At 38.3% G+C, this 20,544-nt stretch overlaps 1 long non-coding RNA gene across 1 annotated transcript in view; it reads right to left on the bottom strand.

Moving 5' to 3' along the window:
- Positions 1-1,057: 1,057 nt before the first annotated feature.
- The window catches only part of LOC122478945, a 23,651-nt gene continuing 4,164 nt past the window's right edge, over positions 1,058-20,544 (bottom strand). The window contains exons 2-3 of the long non-coding RNA XR_006296196.1: positions 15,896-15,989; positions 1,058-1,282 (exon numbers count right to left, since the gene is read on the bottom strand). This is a non-coding gene — a long non-coding RNA (uncharacterized LOC122478945). The remainder of the gene's footprint in view (positions 1,283-15,895; positions 15,990-20,544) is intronic.

Here is a 20,544-nt window from a genome sequence, read left to right as displayed (position 1 = left end):
ATCCGAAACAGGCTCCAGGCTCTGAGCTGTCAGCCCAGAGCCCGATGCGGGGCTTGAACTCACGGACAGCGAGATCATGACCTGAGCCGAAGTTGGATGCCCAACCGACTGAGCCCCCCGGCGCCCCGAGGCTTTTTTTTTAAGTTTATTTATTTTGAGAGAGAGAGAGAGAGAGAGAGAGCACATGCAAGTGGAGGAGGGGCAGAGAAAGAGGGAGAGAGAGAGATTCTGAAGTAGGCTCCGCACTGTTAGCTCAGAGCCCGATGTGGGGCTCAAACCAATGAACCATAAGATCATGACCTGAGTCAAAGTCAAGAGCCAGAGGTCCAAACAGCTGAGCACAGAAGTGCCCTGAGGATGAAGCATGTTACATTATAGTCTCTGTTCCCTTCCATTTCCTGGTAAATGAGTGCTAACCAATAAGTCATACCTCAGTTAGGTATTCCCTACTCTGTACATCACTTCTCCTTTTAGGACTTCCTGTTTTCGGTATTTTGTAATTTTTTTTTTTTTTTTTTTTTAAGTAATCTCTACACCCAACGCGGAGCTCAAATTTCCAACCCTGAGATCAAGAGTTGCCTGCTCCACCGACTGAGCCAGCCAGGTGCCCCCTGCCTGTTTTCAGTATTGAACAGAGAGGTTATTTGTACACAAAAGAACTTGACTTGGGCATTCTTGGATTTTCATAAACATCAGTAGAGGGCATATTCTATTTTATGACGTGACAGGATGTGAAGAAATGTTTTAACTTCAAAAATGATTCTGGTAAAGTATAAGGCCTTAGAAACCTCTATGAGTCTCCAATGTTCTCCCAGCGTTTGAAGCACGTGGTACTTCAAAGAAATCTCTTGGACTTTTCAGAGTGAGTGGTTTCCATCTAAACTGGCAACTCATTTGTGAGTCTGCAACCCTCCCTCTACTCTGCATAATTAATATTGTAAACAATGTTCATAACCTTCTTTGACATTGGAGTTGGGAATTAAATTTCATTTTAAATGTCTTAAATGAAAACAAAAATTTCATTTTAAATGTTTTCTGCGAATAATTTGATAGTTGATTCTGTAAATGTCATTTTTAATGTATGGATAGCTGTTTCCCCAACAACTGCTCTGGCAATAAGCCACTCCATGCAGCAAATATTCTCTTCATTTTCTTGGATTAAATAAAACAACGTATTTACTTTCTTCTTGGTTTGGTTTTTGCTCTCTGTGATGCACTTTGCTAGCTCTGAATTTTAAAAAGAAAGCATAAATTCTGATCACCTCCTGTTTTCTCACCGTATCTGGAAAAGAAAAAAAAAAGGATAAATACAAACTTAAAATAAGAAAATAAACGGCCTCTAACTAGTCTGTTAACAATTTCAGAAGACAGACCATTGTATTCATATTGCAGGGCTTTCGTAACAAAGTATTTCAAACTAGGTGGCTTAAAATGGCAGGCATTTACTGCCTCATACTTCTGGAAGCCAGTCTGAAATCCAGGCCAGACCATGCTTCCTCTAAATAGGAGAATACTTCTTCACCTCTTCCTAGCTTCTAGCAGTTTGGCAGATCTTTGGTGTCCCTTGGCTTACAGATGCATTTTTCCAATCTTCTGTCTTTACATGGCATTCTCCCTATGTTTGTGTTTTTTGCATTGTCATTTTCTTATAAGACCAGTCATGTTGGATTAGGGGTCCTCCCATTCAGTATGACCTTACCTAACTAATTACATCTGCACCAACCCTATTTCTAAATAAGGTCACATTCTGAAATACTGGGAGGTTAGGACTTCCATGTCTCTTTTTTGGGGTGGGGAACATAATCCAATCTATAATACTAAGTACTTTGCTATTAAAAATTCATGGATATTTGTATAGCTTCGTTAATGCCAATTTATTATTAAAAATATTTCTTAGAAGAAAATTTTGGTCTAGCAATTTGAGAGGAAAGCTTGCATACGGTTAAGCAAAATCCCAAGAAAAGTCAGTATCATGTTAGTCAAAATATATCAAGAAGAGTGAGGTTTAGGGAACAGGTGGATATAGTTCTCTCTTCTCTGTTCATGACCATGCCATCAGATACAAATATTTGGAAGAAAGAAAAATCTGGTACATGTGACTTTCCTGATTGCTACAGGCTGAATTTTGTCCTGCCCCAAAATTCATTAAGTTGAACCCTACCCACCCTGTGATAGTATTTTGAGATGGGGCCTTTGGGAGGTACTTAGGTTTAGATGAGATCCTGAGACCTCTTAATCACTCTGCTATGTTACCATATAGAAAAGTTGCATATTCAAGAATCAAACCACTAATCTCTAAGCAAAAATTCTTTTCCTCAGTAACATGGTTCTTTTTGGTAATGGTATAAACACACTCAATGTTGTAGCTAATAAATAAAAATAAAAATAAAAATAAAAAGAATGTGTCCACCTTACAGAGTCAGGGAGCACCGATGGCTTGGAAGGACTTTCTGGACAATGAGCTGTAAGATTACTGTCACATCACATTGTGAGACTGAAAGCTTGCCTCACCTTACTTCTCTTGTCCATAGTTGTCCCAGTTGTAAAAGGAAAGAGATTATGCTAGATGATGTTTGAGGACTCTTTTGTCTCTAGCATCCTGTGAATTTAAAAACTTTTAAAAATTTTATTTATTCTTGAGAGATAGAGACAGAGCACAAGCAGGGGAGGGGGAGAGAGAGGGAGACACAGAATCCCAAGCAGGCTCCAGGCTCCGAGCTGTCAGCACAGAGCCCAACGCAGGGCTCAAACTCACGAACCATGAGATCATGACCTGAGCCAAAGTCGGACACTCAACCGACTGAGCCACCCAGGCGCCCTATCTAGCATCCTGTGAATTTTAAACATTATTAACCATTGATGCTTTTCATGAGAGCAAGTGGTTGAATCCTAGCTCATTTTCTTTTTTTCTGTGTTGGGTTGTTTCAACCCTCTGAGATTTTGTAGTAGACCAGAAATATATTGGACTGTTTTTCCTGACATGGAGGAATGCAGCTGGTGGGGTAGTTTGTGTCCCTGCCAGAGATGTATATCAAGTATTTCACATTGTTGGGCTGCTTCTGAAGACATTAGGCATCTGAAAGAGATAGTACTAAAATCACTGCTAGGTCAAGACCAGACCGAGAGAAATTTCTTTTGAATCTGCACATAAAACACATAACGTTTTAACACTTAAGATTTTTTTTATTTTAAAGAGAGAGAGCACAAGGAAGGGAGAGGCGCAGAGGGAAAGGAGAGAATCCCAAGCACCCCAAGTGTGGAGCCCGATGTGGGGCTTGACCCCATGATCCTGGGATCAGGACCCGAGCTGAAATCAAGCTCGACTGAGTGACCCCTGAGCCCCTTCTGAAAGGTACTGAACCTACACTTCACAAAGAAGGATCTCTAGTTCTAAGGATCTGTCTAGCTACTAATCGGTCTGTTTCTATGAGAATAAATAGGTTAGGGGTTCCTGGGTGGCTCAGTCAGTAGGTGTCTGACTTCGGTTCAGGTCATGATCATATGGTTCGTGGGTTTGAACTCTGCATCAGGCTCTGTGCTGACAGCTCAGAGCCTGGAGCCTGCTTCGGATTCTGTGTCTCCCTCTCTCTCTCCCCTCCTCCACTCGTGCTCTGTCTCTCAAAAATAAACAAACAAAAAAAATTTTTTAAAAAACAAAAAACAGGTTGGATAGTATAGACATGTGCTATCTCATTTAGTAGTCACTATTATATGCATCTGGTGAACAATTAAAATGTGACTAGTACAAACTAAGCTGTGCTCTAGTATACATTGGAGTTTGAAGGTTTATATGAAAAAAATAACGTAAAATATCTGATTAAAATTTTGTAATATTGATTACACAATGAAATGATAGTGTTTTGGATATATTGGTTAGATAAATATGTTAAAATTAACTTCATGTGTTACATTTTACTTTGGTAGAAAATTTTAAATTCCATATACAGCTTGCATGTCTGTTGGACAACTCTGATTTATAACCTACTGTAAGGCACTTCAGTAAAAACAATACATTAAACAATAAAACTCTAACAATACATTAAACAATAAAAACTCTACATTATGTGCTTGTTTTTTTTGTTTTTGTTTTTGTTACATTATGTGCTTGTTTGTTTTCTAAAGATTTCATTTTTAAGTAATCCCCACATGGGGCTTGAACTTACAATCCCGAGATGAAGAGTCGCATGCTCTCTTGATTGGGGCAGCCAGGCGCCCCACATTATGTGTTCGTTAGGTTTTTTTAAAGTTTTTAATGTTTATTTATTTTTGAGAAAGAGAGAGAACATGAGCTGGGAAGGGGCAGAGAGCGAAGGGGACAGAAGATCTGAAGCAGGCTCTGCACTGACACCCTGATATGGGGCTTGAACTCACAAACTGTGAGACCTTGACCTGAGCCAAAGTCATATGCTTAACCCACTGTGCCACCCAGGCACCCTGTGTTTGTTAGCTTTAGTTTCACCCTACAAATGGATATTTGAAAGCCAATATTCTGCAGATGTATCTTACAAATATCCAAATATCTTTCCCTCTAATCAACCTGAGAGGGCTTATGAGTTAGACGGTATTATTATTCCAAATATGTACAGACATACTGTTTAATGGATGCAGAGTTTCATTTTGGGAAGGTGAAAAATTCCTAGAGATAGATGGTTACAGGACGATGTAAACGTACTTAATGTCACTGAACCATACACTTAGAAATGGTTAAAATGGTAAATTTTAGGTTACGTGTTTTTTGCCACAATACAAAAAAGTTTGACTAGACAGAATGGTGGAGATGTAGGGCCTTGGATCTAACCTCTCTGATTCACACCCCTCACCTTCAGGCAGAGTATAATGAAAATTATACTTTTAATTGAAGTGTAATTAACATACAACAGTTTAGTAGTTTCAGGGGTACATCATAGTGATTTACTATTTTTTTACATAAGAAAATGCTAAGTCTAGTTACCACCTCAGGTAGAGTACATCTGAGCAATTCTTAAAAACAAGGATTGGGGCGCCTGGGTAGCGCAGTCGGTTAAGCGTCCGACTTCAGCCAGGTCACTATCTCGCGGTCCATGAGTTCGAGCCCCGCGTCAGGCTCTGGGCTGATGGCTCAGAGCCTGGAGCCTATTTCCGATTCTGTCTCCCTCTCTCTCTGCCCCTCCCCCATTCATGCTCTGTCTCTCTCTGTCCCAAAAATAAATAAAACGTTGAAAAAAAAAATTTTTTTTTAAAAACAAAAAAAACCCCAAGGATTTATCAGGTTCATGAAAATTTGCTAGAAGTACCTCTGTTGACGTTGCTAACCCAAGACATTCTTTCACAGAGCTAACTTACATTCTTTCTAAATAGTTTTCTCTTCACTTTTCCTTTTCCTTCCTTTGCAAAAAGTATTTCCTGAGGAACTCTACTGTGTGTGGCACTATTTGGGAGATATCATGGAGAAAAAATGGCAGTATATACAGTAATTAAACATAAACGCTTGATGTAAATGCCAATTTTGTCCCCCTATTGTCTATGGGCGCATTAATTAACCTCTCTGTACCCTCAGTTTCCACACCTGCAACATGGGCACAGCAATACTACTCATTTTATACTATTCATGCTGAAGATTTTGTTTGTTCCTCCAGATCCACTGCTCTGCTCTGCTCTGTTCCCGGCTCTGGGAATCTGACCTTTACGGACTGTATCGATAAACTTCCTTGCTCTTCGGCTTCCATTTGGATTTTGCCAGTGGGGATCCCTGGAGGTTAGATCAGGGAGAAGATCCGAGGTAGGTAGGAAAAGAGAGTTTGGTTGTTTTGTTTTTGTTTTTGTTTTAATCCCCAGCTTCCTCCTCCTGTGGGTGCTGCAGAATGGCTGCTTCCCACAGCAAGCTGCCCTCTCCACAGGACTTCCTTTTTCTGAGAGACCACAAATATCCCTCCCTTTATAACAACAAGCCTAGGTGTTGTCACAGTCACATTAACCAGCTACCACTGAAGACATAGCACCAAGAGAGGGGCAGTGCCTTTTGAATAACCCAGCACACGGTTCTGATTCTTCAACATTAGCAGACAGAGCCCAGGGAACATTTTATAGCGTGCAAAAGAATTTGAAGATGATTGGGGCGCCTGGGTGACTCAGTCGGTTAAGTGTCCGACTTCGGCTTAGGTCATGATCTCACGGCCTGTGAGTTCAAGCCCTACATCGGGCTCTGTGCTGACAGCTCGGAGCTTGGAGCCTGCTTCAGATTCTGTGTCTCCCTTTCTCTCTGCCCTTCCTCTGCTTGCTTTCATTCTCTCTCTTTCTCTCTCCCTATCCCCCCGCCTCTTTCAAATATAAATAAACATTAAAAGAAAAAAAAGAATTTGAAGATGATCCCGTCAGCCCCAGAATGAATGCTATAAAATATTTCTTATTAACTATCCTCTCTCCAATGTCTAGTATCTAGTTAGTGCTCCTCCAATATTTAATGAATAAATGAACAAATACTGAAAAAACAGCTCTGAATAAAACCAAAGAGAATAGTGCTTAACACTGACTTCCATTTTATTTTGTATTATATGCTCGCTGTCTACTTTTACAAGTTGTTCTTACTAAGCTTGTGGTTAGTGATCAAAATGTTTATTGCTATATACTATGGATAACAATGATTTTGATGGAAAGGAAAATTTCTGATTGCCTTTAAAACTAGCTGGCCTTCTTGTGATCTGTATTGAGTTTTATGGGGTTTTTTTTAAGCTTCTACTGGAGAAATTTAAAGAACTGAATTCTGTATTTTGATGTTGTTAATATAACTATTGACTTTTGTTCTTACTAAACTTATATAAATTGCTTAATTAACAAGAAGCAGTAATAAAAAATTGAATAAATAAATTTGAAGCTACCATAAAAGACAAACCTTATCATAGACATAAAGATAACAAATATGCAAATGTCACTTAAACTACGGAATATCAAGCTGGTGAAAAATTACGTAGCCAAAAAATTATGTAACAATGACATAGGAATTGCTGATCATATTGAGTGAAAAGACAATATAAACATTTTATGTATGAAAGATTATTACAATGTAAGAAAAAAATCCAACAAAAACTTAGGCAGTAATAAAAGCCAATAGTAATCTGGATGGTTGTGTTGTAAATAACTTTTTTTCTTATTTTTAAAGTGTTTTTCCAGGGGCGCCTGTGTGGCTTGGTCAATTGAATGTCCGACTCTTTGTTTCAGCTTATGTAATGATCTCACAGCTTCATGAGTTTGAGCCCCAAGTGAGGCTCTGTGCTGTCTGCATGGAGCCTGATTGGGATTTCACTCTCTCTGCCCCTCCCCTGCTCATGCACACAGGATCTCTCTTGCTTTCTCTTTCTCTCAAAAAATAAATAAACATTAAAAAAATAAAATAATAAAATGTTTTTCCAAATTTTCTAATATAAGCATATATTATTTTTATAATGAAGAACATTAAAGTGTAGGAAATCTACCCTTTAAAATACAAATAATTTTGAAAGCTTATGAAAAAATTGAAGACACAAAAATATGGAAAAAGATTCCATGTTCCTGGGTGGGAAGAACAAATATTGTTAAAATGTCAATACTACCCAAAGCACTCTACATATTCAATGCAATCCCTATCAAAATAACACCAGCATTCTTCACAGAGCTAGAACACATAATCCTAAAATTTGTATGGAACCAGAAAAGACCCTGAACAGCCAAAGCAATCTTGAAAAAGAAAACCAAAGCAGGAGGCATCACAATCCCAGACTTCAAGCTATACTACAAAGCTGTAATCATCAAGACAGTATGGTACTGGCACAAAAACAGACACTCGGATCAATGGAACAGAATAGAGAACCCAGAAATGGACCTACAAACGTATGGCCAACTAATCTTTGACAAAGCAGGAAAGAATATCCAATGGATAAAAGACAGTCTCTTCAGCAAGTGGTGCTGGGAAAACTGGACAGCAACGTGCAGAAGAATGAACCTGGGCCACTTTCTTACACCATACACAAAAATAAATTCAAAATGGATGAAAGACCTCAATGTAAGACAGGAAACCATCAAAATCCTCGAGGAGATAGCAGGCAAAAACCTCTTTGATCTTGGCCGCAGCAACTTCTTACTCAACACATCTCCAGAGGCAAGGGAAACAAAAGTGAAAATGAACTACTGGGACCTCACCAAAATAAAAAGCTTCTTCACAGCTAAGGAAACAATCAGCAAAACTAAAAGGCAACTGACAGAATGGAAGAAGATATTTGCAAATGACATATCAGATAAAGGGTTAGTATACAAAATCTATAAAGAATTTATCAAACTCAACACCCAAAAAACAAATAATCCAGTGAAGAAATGGGCAAAAGACATGAATAGACACTTCTCCAAAGAAGACATCCAGATGGCCAATCGGCACATGAAAAAATGCTCAACATCACTCATCATCAGGGAAACACAAATCAAAACCACAATGAGATACCACCTTACACCTGTCAGAATTGCTAACATTAACAATTCAGGCAACAACAGATGTTGGCAAGGATGCGGAGAAAGAGGATCTCTTTTTCATTGTTGGTGGGAATGCAAGCTGGTGCAGCCACTCTGGAAAATAGTATGGAGGTTCCTCAAGAAACTAAAAATAGAACTTCCCTACGACCCAGCAATTTCACTACTAGGCATTTATCCACGGGATACAGGTGTGCTGTTTTGAAGGGACACATGCACCCCCATGTTTATAGCAGCATTATCAATAACAGCCAAAGTATGGAAAGAGCACAAATGTCCATTGATGGATGAATGGATAAAGAAGATGTGGTATATATATATACAATGGAGTATTACTCAGAAATCAAAAAGAATGAAATCTTGCCATTTGCAAGTACGTGGATGGAACTGGAGGGTATTATGCTAAGTGAAATTAGTCAGAGAAGGACAAAAATCATATAACTTCACTCATATGAGGACATTAAGAGACAAAACAGATGAACATAAGGGAAGGGAAACAAAAATAATATAAAAACAGGGAGGGGGACAAAACAGAAGAGACTCATAAATATGGAGAACACCCTGAGGGTTACTGGAGGGGTTGTGGGAGGGGGGATGGGCTAAATGGGTAAGGGGTACAAAGGAATCTACTCCTGAAATTGTTGTTGCACTATATGCTAATTAATTTGGATATACATTTTAAAAAATAAAAAAACTAAATTTAAAAAAAATATATAAAATATAAATAATTCTGGGGTGCTTTGCGGCTCAGTGAGTTAAACGTCTGACTTTGGCCTAGGTCATGATCTCACGGTTCTTGTGAGTTCGAGCCCCACATTGGGCTCTGTGTTGACAGCTCAGAGCCTAGAGCCTGCTTCAGATTCTGTGTTTCCCTCTCTCTCTGCCCCTCCTCTGCTCATGTTCTGTCTCTGTCCCTCTCTCTCTCTCAAAAATAAACATTAAAAAATTTTTAAAAATAAAATAAAATACAAATAATTTTCTTCACAAAAGGAAAAAAATATGTAGACCACAGACAAATAAATGTAAAATTACTCTTTAGGGCTTTGATCAAAAGGATAAATATAGGGATGCCTGTGTGTCTCAGTCAGTTAAGTGTCAGATTTTGGTTCAGCTCAGATCATGAACTCACAGTTTGTGAATTCAAGCCCTGAGTCAAGCTCTGAGCTGACAGCATGGAGCCTGCTTGGGATTCTCTCTCTCTCTCTCTCTCTCTCTCTCTCTCTCTCTCTCTCTCTTTCTCTATCTCTTGCCCACTTGCACACACGTGTGCACTCTCTCTCTCTCAAAATAAATAAATAAACTTAAAAAAAAAAGGATAAATATAGCACCCAAAACTGACTTTTTCAGGCTTCTAACGAGCTTACAAATCCCATTACATGAAAAATCCACAGTTAATGTTGTCCTCAGTGGGGAAAACCTGAAAACTTTTCCTCTATAGTCAGGAACAAGACAGGGATGTCCACTCTCACCACTGTTCATCATAGTGCTGGAAATCCTGGCCTCAGTAATCAGGCAACAAAAAGAAATAAAAGGTATTCAAACTGGCAAGGAAGTAGTCAAACTTTCACTATTTGCAGAAGACAGGATACTCTCTATATAGAAAACCCAAAACATTCTGGGGAGCCTGGGTGGCTCAGTCGGTTAAGCATTTGCCTTCGTCTCAGGTCATGATCTCATGGCTCATGAGTTTGAGCCCCCCTGTTTCCCTCTCTCTGCCTTCCCCCAGTAACACATGAACTCTCATTCTCTCTCTCTTGAAAATAAATAAACATTAAAAAAAAGAGAGAGAGAAAGAAAGAAAACCCAAAAGACTCCACCAAAAAACTGCTAGAACTGATACACAAAATAAGTAAAGTCACAGAGTGCAAAATCAACATACAGAAATCTATTGCATTTCTATACACCGATAATGAAGAAACAGAAGGAGAAATCAAGGAATCAATCCCATTCATAATTACACCAAACACATTAGATATCTACGAATAAACCTAACCAAAGAGGTAAAAGATCTGTACTCTAAAAAGTATAGAGCACGGATGAAAGAAATTGAAGAGGACACACAAAAAAAATGGAAAAACATTCCAGGCTTATGGACTAGAAGAAGAAATATTGTTAAAATGTCTATATTACCCAATGCAATCCCTACAAATCCCATTATTTATTTTATTATTATTCACATTTTTATTTTACTGCAATTTTATTATATTTAAAGCATAGCTGGATAGAACAATTTTGATCTATAGAGTTAGTGGCCAGCTACTCTGTGATGAAATAGCAAATGAAAAGGATTTGGATTTGTAATAAGGAAGCTTCTTGTCTTCTCTCTCTTTGTTTCTTCTAGACTACTGGAAATGTTGACCTTCTGGATTCAATAGGTAGGGTAACAAGTTTACCGGAAGCTGTTCTGTCAGAGCTGGTTGAGTGCCCCAAGGGAAAGGAAACAGAGCCAGGGTGGTTGCTGTATCAGACCAGAATACTCCAACTTCCCTGTGAAGATGAACCAGACGCTTTACGCTTTTAAGCAAAAATGCTTAACATTTTCACTTCATCTCGCAAAATCACTATTTGTGAGTCAATGACTGGAGGTAGGGGTTAGCTCATTGTTAACTTTCCTTTTAATTTTTACTTTTTTAAAAAAATTTTTAATGTTTTTATTATTTATTTTGAGAAAGAGTGGGGGGAGGGCCAGAGAGAGAGGGAGAGAGAGAATCCTAAGCTGAGAGAGAGGGAGAGAGAGAATCCCTGCTGTCAGCGCAGAGCCAGACTCCGGGCTTGATCTCAAGAACTGTGAGATTATGACCTGAGCCGAAATCAAGAGTTGGACGATCAACTGACTGAGCCACCCAGAAGCCCCAGCTTTCTTTTTAAAAAGTAGATTGTACAACTTCTGAAGTCCAGGTAGAGTAATGAACAGATGATCTTAGACAATTCCCTTGAATGGACTAGGATTCAAACTTGAGATTCAAATGTCAGAAGGAAGTAACCTGATCTCTGACTTTCAACCGGTAGCTATTGGAGTCCCAGCCAAGTCTATCTCCTGATCACGTTGAAATCTGTAAGAAGATGGAAGAGATTGAGGTATACCATCATTTCCTGAAGTCCTACGATGTATCTCTAGTGTATACATTTCTATTTTTTCAATCTCTAGTACCTAAGCCTCTGATAAATTTTCAAAATAAGGTACAATCATGACCTATAAATATTTATAAGCTAATAATTTATTTCATATGATGTATAAGATAAACACATGTCAAAGATTTTACGTAGCTCATTAAATAATGAGAGAACTGGGAAATCTGTTAAAATTGGTTCAAAGGTGAAGTCAAAGATCTACAACTTCCTATAGAGTAAAGGAATGTTGAAATGGAAGGAAAAGTGGATTTTGCTACAGGAGTGGGTGGGTAGAGATGTCAAAGCAATCTCCATTTGGCAGAATTTATTTGCATGTCTATAGACGGTGGAAGGCAGAATAATGCCTACTTCCCCCACCTCCAAAATGTCCCAGCCTAATCCTCAGAACCTCTCAATATGTTAGGGAGTGAAGGGGAATTGAGTCCATACAGAGGGAATTAAGATTGCTAGTCAGATGACCTAATTGTAGAGATTATCTTGGATTATCCAGGTGGGTTCAATGTAATCACAAGGGTCTTTAAACGTGGAAGAGGGTAAGCAGGAGAGAGTCAGAGGGAGCTGTGACTATGGAAGGATGGTCAGAAAGATGCAACATTGCTGATTTAGAAGATAGAGAAAGGGATCCAAGAGCTCAGGAATGGGGTGGCCTTTAAAAGCTAGAAAAGGCAAGCAAATATAATTCTCCCTACAGCCTCCAGAAAGTAATGGTGCTCTGCAGTTACCTTGATCTTAGCCCAGGGGAACCTGTGTGGGACTTCTAGTTTCCAGAACTGTAAGAAAGTAAATTTGTGTTGCTTTAAGATGCCAAATTCATGGCAGTTTTTAGAAACAGCAATAGAGGGGCACCTGGGTGGCTCAGTTGGTAGAGCATACAACTCTTGATCTCAGGGTCATAAGTTCAAGCCCCACTTTGGGCATGGAGCCTACTTAAAAAAATAATAAAAAAGGAAAAGAAAAGCAGCAATAGAAAACTAACAAAATAGACAAAAACTAGTTGCCTTGCTATCAGTTATCTACGATTTATGGAGTATAAAAATAGCTCGGTCAAAAACAAAGGAAAACACGCTTACATATACATTCATGCATAGTTAAGATCTCATAGTCATGCTATATCTGCAGAGCTTCAGGGGCTTACTTTTCAGGCAGCAAATAAAGGTAGGAATGTATTCTTAATGAGATGAATGACTCAGCACTTAGCAATTGCAAAGATGCCCTATCCAACCTCAGGATCATTAATCACTGATGGAAGCAGAAATGAGCAAATTGATGACTTGATGGTTCAGTAGAACCCCCCCCAAAACTGGGGAGAGCCAAATCATCAATAACTCCAGAATCAATTCTTGCTCCATCAGCCAATTTCTATCCAAAAGGAGTAATGGCCTTTTAGTAGCCAACTGCTTCAGCTTTCGGGGTGTGTTACAGCAAAATTTTCTTCCTTCAATTAAAATAAGCTGGATAACGGGAATTGATGTCCGCCCTGAGGTAACTCTTATCAAGTCAAAATTGATTGACAGACATTGGGGGAGGGGGAGAAGCAAAAATATAAAAAGCATTGGATAAAAAAGGATGATTGAAATGGAACTATATTGTTTTTGCTTTCCTGGCATCCATACCTTGTTCTTTTCATAGCAACAGGCATAGAGTTTCAGATGAGGCTGATCCCATACATCCTCCCCTTACTACTCCGTTCAGACAAGAGTGGGTGAATGACCTAAGCCTGGCCCATCTATCTTAACGATAGGTTAAGAATTTATGAGACCAGGGGTGCCTGGCTAGATCAACTGGGAGAGCATATGACTCTTGATCTTGGGGTCCTGAGGTCAAGCCCCACACTGGGGGTAGAGCTTACTTTAAAAATAAAATAGGGGCGCCTGGGTGGCTCAGTCAGTTAAGCGTCTGACTTCGGCTCAGGTCATGATCTTACAGTTTGTGGGTTTGAGCTCTGCATCAGGCTCTGTGCTGACAGCTCAGAGCCTGGAGCCTGCTTCAGATTCTGTCTCCCTCTCTCTCTCCCCCTCCCCCATTCATGCTCTGTCTTTCTCACTCTCAAAAATGAATAAATGTTTAAAAAAGTTTTTTTTTTTAATAAAAATAAATAAATAAATTAGGAGCACCTGGGTGATTCAGTTACTTAGGCATCCCACTCTTGGATTTCAGCTCAGGTCATGATCTCACAGTTCATGGGATCAAGCCTTGCATCAGGCTCTGTCCTGATAGTGCAGAACCTGCTTGGGATTCTCTCTCTCTCTCTCTCTCTCTCTCTCTCTCTCTCTCTCTCCCCCTCTCTCTGCCCCACCCCCACTTGCATGCACATGCATTCTCTCTCTCTCTCCCTCTCTCTCTCTCAAAATAAATAAACAAACATTAAAATAAAATAGAATTAAAAACCCTTCACATTCAAGCATGCTCTTTAAACAAAAAAAGAGGGAGCACCTGACTGGCTTAGTTGGTAGAGCATGCGATTCTTGATCTCTGGGGTTGCATAGATCTTACTTAAAAATAAATTAAAAAAAATAAGTGAATAAGTAAAAAATAATTTAGGGGACCAGACTGAACCCACTGAGAATCAAGCTTGGATTATTATGGTCCCTCTGGTCTTTTCAAAGTAGTTAATTACTTTGGCCCCATTTCCCCATAAGTCTGTTTGGGATTAATTTCTGTTACAGTCAAGAGAGTCCTGACTAAGACAAACATGTATATTTGGTAAGTTATCTCACTATTATTAAAGATAAAACTAAGACACATTAAAAATGTTAAGATCTTATTTGAGCAAAAATCAATTTGAATCAGGCAGTGCCAACCAAGCCAGAAGTGGTAACAAGTGCTCCACAATAGGAGCTAGGAGAAAGACTTTTATGGAGTAAAGGCAGAAGCAAAGCAAGGAAATTATTTTGATTGGCTATAGCTTAAATATTTGCCTTATTTGGAAAGTCCAGTTGGCTCTTTGCGATTGATTATCCTTAGATTTTGTTTTCTTAACCTTGAGGCATTTACAGGGTTCGGTTTTGGATTGCTCACTTAATGCTGATAAGGTACTAGAATCACCTTCAGTCTAGTGACCTCCTTTATTTAACACTAGCAAACACACTGATCAAGGAAGAAAGTAAAGATATACACCAGCAGGGAAAATTCCAATTGTTAAACAAAAAGAAAAGGAAGGGGTGTTAAATATCATCCGTATATAACGTAAAACATAAAATGTCCAAGGAAAACTAAAATACTAACTCAAAAAGATATATGCACCCCTATGCTCACTGCAGGATTATTTAGAATAGCCACAATACAAAAGCAACATAAGTGTCCATGAATGGATGAATGGATAAAGAGTAAGTCTCTCTCTCTCTCTCTCTGTCTCCATCTCCATCTCTCTCTCTCTCTCTCTCTCTCACACACACACACACACACACACACACACAGGAATACTATTCAGCCATTAAAAAAGGAAATCTTGCCATTTGCATCAACATGGATGTACCTTGTGGGTATTTGCTAAATGGAATCTAAAACAAAAACAAAAACAAAACAAAACAAAAAAGGCAAATGAACAAACAAAACAAAACTCACAAAGAAAACAGATTGGTGGTTGCCAAAGGGGAGGTGGTATGGGGGTAAGCAAAATGAGCGACGGGGATCAAGAAATATAAACTTCCAGATATAAAATAAATATGCAATGGGCATGTAATGTACAGCAATGGTGACTATAGTCAATACACTGGTATTGTATATTTGAAAGTTGCTAAGAGTAAATCTTAAAAGTTCTCATCATAAGAAAAACAAATTTGTAAATTTGTATGGTGACAGACAACTAGACTTATGGTGGTGATTATTTCCCAATGTATAGACGTATCAAATCAATGTTGTATACCTGAAAGTAATAGAGTGTCATATGTGAATAATAATAATAATAATAATAATAATAATAGACTATTCAAAAAAACATAAAATGGTTTATGATACCTTACAAAGGAGAAAATGATAGATGTCACTGCATTCAATAGTCAACACTAACCACTGGAAACTCCTCTATCTTGGCACAGTAGCTTCAGCTTCTTCCACTATGACTTCAGTATATTTTACACTGTCCCTAAGTTGCCTGAAACACTGTCCTGGAATCCACTTCAGGATCTATAGTTTCATTTGAAGCCCAAGAGAATAGCACAGGAGTGGAGAAAATATAGTCTTTGTGATGCTTCTGCTCTAGGGAGAAACAGCAGTAAAAGAAAATCTAGCAGTTACTAAAAGTGAGCATCATTTGTAAAAATAATCATAGTACAATCTGATAAGTTGTTACCTCCTTATTTTCATCCATTCAAAATAAATGATTTCTTCTTGGTAACATTTCTAGAACCTCCATTGTGTTCCATTTTAGTCTACCTTCAGCCTGTCTGAGAATGCACAAGAAGCAAAAAGCATGTAATGAAAGGAACTCGACTATTAGAATAAAACGATTATGTTGGTTCAGTCAGCAAAATGAAGTCAACCTACTAAAAAGAGTTTTAATGGGGAGTATCATCCTTCATAAATCAGGCAAGCAAACCATGAGCCATCTGGAAAGCAAGTTGGTTTGTGCTCTTTTCATTTATCTTAATTTCATAGCTTCATGGAGCCATGGCCAGGCAGTCTCTGGTTAAGCTTGGGGTCTAATGTTGTGGGACAGATCCTTCCTCCATATATTCACTTACTATTTTTATTTAGCTTTCAAAGGCAAAGGAAAAAATTTCAACACTATCAAAGGACTAGTATCAAAACATAATTTTAACATCTTAACATACTTTTTGAAAAACTCTAACAAGGGCGCCTGAGTGGCTCAGTCATTAAAATCTGACTTCAGTTCGGGTCATGATCTCATGGTTCCTGAGTTCAAGTCCCACATTGGGTGAGCTTGGGCCCCGCTTCAGGTGAACCCTGCTTGTCTCTCTCTCTGCGTCCTCTTTCCTCTCCAACAAAAATAAAAATAAATAAATAATTAAAAACTCTAACAAACTAATAATAGCAGATGGTATCAGAGACAAACAATCCAATAGAAAAAGGCAACTGAAGAGAAAACCTGAATGGCCAATAAAATTGCGAAAGAGTGCTCAAACTCACTGCTACTAAGGAAAATGTACATTAGAACAAATATGATATACCATTTTCATACACATAAGATTTGGTGGGAACTAAAAATAACAAATGTTGGCAGGGATTAGGGATATTTGCATACTCTAAGTGCACCCACTAGAAGTAAATTTGCAACTATTTTAATATGCAAAGTTGAAGATATTCTGGCCTAACTATTCCACATCTATTTTTATTTTTGTTATTATTATTTTTTAAGTAGGCTTTATGCCCAGCACGGAGTCCAAACTGGGGCCAGAACCCATGACCCCAAGATCAAGACCTGAGCTGAGATCAAGAGTTGGCCAGTTATCTGACTGAGCCACCCAGGTGCCCTATTATTATTTTGTGTGTAAGCTCTGTCCCCACCGTGGAATTCAAACACATATGACCCTGAGACCCAATGTCACATACTCCACTGACTGAGCCAGCCAGGCACCCCATATTCTGCTTCTAAATACTTATTCTAGATAAAATCTCATGCAAAGTTGTTCATTTCAGAATTGACTAAAAAACTTTTTTTTAATGTTTTTTATTTTTGAGAGAGAGAGAGACACACACACACACACACACACACACAGAACCCAAAGCTGGCTCCATGCTGTCAGCACAGAGCTAGAAGTGGGCCTCGAACTCAAGAACTGAACCACGAGATCATGACCTCAGCCGAAGTCAGATGCTTAACTGACTGAGCCACCCAGGTGCTCCCAGAATTGATTTCAAAGGTAAAAGACTAAATGTTCATGAAGATGCCAAACAAATTCATTTTGGTAATTCATAAATAGGATACCATAATGTAGCTAGAATAAATGAACTAAACCCAGGTGTAGTACCATGGTTACATCCTAAACACACTGTTGACTGAAAAAAGTAGATTCTAAGAGCATACATGAAGTATGGTACCATCTGTGAAAAATGTAAAAGGATAGAAAACTATACTGTATATTGCTTATTGCGCATGTACAGAGGTAATATAAATCTATGTAACAAAAGTATAAAAACATGAACAGTAAGAATACAGTGATTTCAGTGAAAAGGTAGCTCTGGATAGTTAGGATAATGGAATGGGGATGGGTTTCAACTGTATGTGCTGTTTGATAAAACAGAAAAATCTGAAATAAACATGGCGAAAAATTAACTTCTGTGATACATGTACCCCTGGAAGTACAAAAAAGATTTTCTTTGTTTTTTTTTTAAAAAGGTTTTATTTTTAAGTAATCTCTACACCCAACATGGGGCTCAAATGTACAACCCTGAGATTAAGAGTCACATGCTTTACCGACTGAGCCAGCCAGGTGCCCCACAAGAAAGATTTTCTGAAAGATGTACTGGCTTTAATATTTTTAATGAGATGAAACAGAGCGAAACTTCCATGTATCTGTTTTCCTAAAAAGTTATCTTTTGGGGAACTTGTCACACTGGTTTTCTCCACATTTTGAAAGACAACCCTTGCAATCTTCTAAATCTTAATAGCTGTTGATTTTTCCAGGGCACCAAACAAAGGAACAATTTGAAATATCAGGTTAGATGTTGAGAAAAAAATTACTCTCTGTAACAAATACTTCTGCAATTCATCTGACGTTTGTAGAGGAGGAAAAATTTCTTTTTTCCCTTTACCCATCTTAAGTTCATTGGCTGGTGCCCATGAAAATTAGACTGACAAAAGACAGATTAACAAGAGAAAAAGAAACAGAAGCTTATTAACATGTGAATGAAGCATACACAATGGGAATACCCAGAAAGGAGTAACTCAAAGAGATGGTTAGAACTTGGGCTTATGGAGTATCTTCCCAAAAGAACAGTAAATTTTTAGAGAAGTGACCAAACGAAGAGGACTTTGAGTTTATAGGGTGACAAATTGGGGGAAGGTGAATGTATGGGAGATCTAATGAAATATAAGGGCTATTTAGCAAAGTATGTTATGTAGATTCCTTGTTGCCATCTCTGCACTGATTAAGGTAACTTTTGTCCTTTCCAGTAGAGAGAGGAGGGGGAACAACTTCATAAATTTATGTCCTATTTTGGGCAATAGGAGTAATGCAGAGAGCTTTCCTTTTTATCTGCTTCTTCTCAGGGGCCTTCAGCTTAAAATAATCCTTATATCAGGGGTGCCTGGGTGGTTCAGTCGTTTAAGTGTCCGACTTTAGCTCGGGTCACAATCTCACAGTTTGCGGGTTCAAGCCCCACATTGGGTTCTGTGCTGACAGCTCAGAGCCTGAAGCCTGCTTTGGATTCTGTGTCTCCCTCTCTCCCTGCCCCTCCCCTGCTTGTGTTCTGTCTCTCTCTCTCTCAAAAATAAATAAACATTAAAAAATTTAAAAAACAATAATCTTTATATCAAAGTGCCATATTTTGCTCCCACTGATTTTTTCGTTGTTTCTAAAAATATTGGAGGACCAAATTGAATTTCCAATTGATCATTAAATATAATTTTAGGTAATAAGCCAAAAATCATATAGTAAAGATTTCAGATTTCTTTTATTACAGTTTTTCAATCTAGAATCCAGACAAACTAACATTTGGTTGTTTTAACTTTGTACGTTCTTTTAATTTGAAATAGCTCTACCATCTTTTATAATGATACTCATTTTTTTTAAGTTTATTTATTTTGAGAAAGAGAGAGAGTGCACGTGGGATAGGGGCAGAGAGAAAGGGAGAGAAAATTCCAAGCAAGCTCCACACTGTCAGCATAGAGCCCGATGCGGGGCTCTAATTCATGAATTGTGAGATCATGACCTAAGCTGAAATCAAGAGTTGAAATCAAGAGTTGGATGCTTAACCAACTGAACCACCCAGGGGCCCCGATACTTACTTTTTGAAGAGGCCAGACCAGTTGTTTTGTAGAAGGTCTCACATTTTATTTTTGTCTTACAATGTTGTTTAACTTGTTATTCTGTCTCCTTGAATTTCCTATAAAGTGAAAGTTAGGTCTAGAAGGGCTTGATTAGATTCAGAGTAAATATTCTGCCAAGAATTTCTTATAGGGAATGTTGTGAATATTGTATTGTATCATATCAAGAGACAGTGTAAGGATAACCCACTATATTTGTGATGCTAGATTTGATCTCCTAGCTTAGGTTTTAACTGCCAGGTTGCTCCTTGGCAAAGATTCATCTTTCCTCTTGTAATTGGTTAAAAAAAATCTCTAGTATAATGCTTTGGAAATGTGTCCCCTGTCAACATTTTACCCAATGGGTTCAGCATCCACTGATGAGTCTTACTATTGTTAGTATTATTTCCTGACCAGTTATTAATGTTTTCATTTTAAAAATGAATAGTTGTATACTATATTTTAGTTAAGAATATTTTTAAGATTATTGGGGTCCCTGAGTCAGTAGAGCATGAGACTCTTGATCTCAGGGCTGTAAGTCTGAGCCCCACGTTGGGTGTGGAGATTACTTAAAAATAAAACATTAAAAAAAAAAAAGGCTATTAACCAAAAGTCCTCAACCTTCTTCTATTCCTCATTGTTAAGTTTCTCACGTCTGCTTCCTTGAAACTTACGTCCTTTCAGAATGTAAAGTCATTGAATTATAAGAGAAGATTAAATAAATTCTCTAATAGAATAGGAATATATTTAGGGGTTTCAATGAGGGAATTTTCTGATGGGAAAAGGAGAGACTGGTGACAGTGGCACTGGGCAGTATGATTGAGTAGAATTGGAGTAGGCACATAGTGGTATGCTGGACCCAGCACATATTGGCTTGCAAGACCTGATTGTTAAATTTTTCAGAATTTCGTGAGCTGGTTGTTATGCACAGCCATTATTAAAAGTTAAAGTGTATAAATTTACAGTGAGTTATATTAAAAATAGATAACAGGGGCACATGGGTGGCTTAGTCA

Source organism: Prionailurus bengalensis, chromosome B1 (assembly GCF_016509475.1).
Source record: "Prionailurus bengalensis isolate Pbe53 chromosome B1, Fcat_Pben_1.1_paternal_pri, whole genome shotgun sequence".
NCBI classification, from domain to species: domain Eukaryota; kingdom Metazoa; phylum Chordata; class Mammalia; order Carnivora; family Felidae; genus Prionailurus; species Prionailurus bengalensis.
The sequence above is the reverse complement of the archived record's forward strand: the minus strand, read 5'-3'. Positions and strand labels throughout refer to the sequence as shown.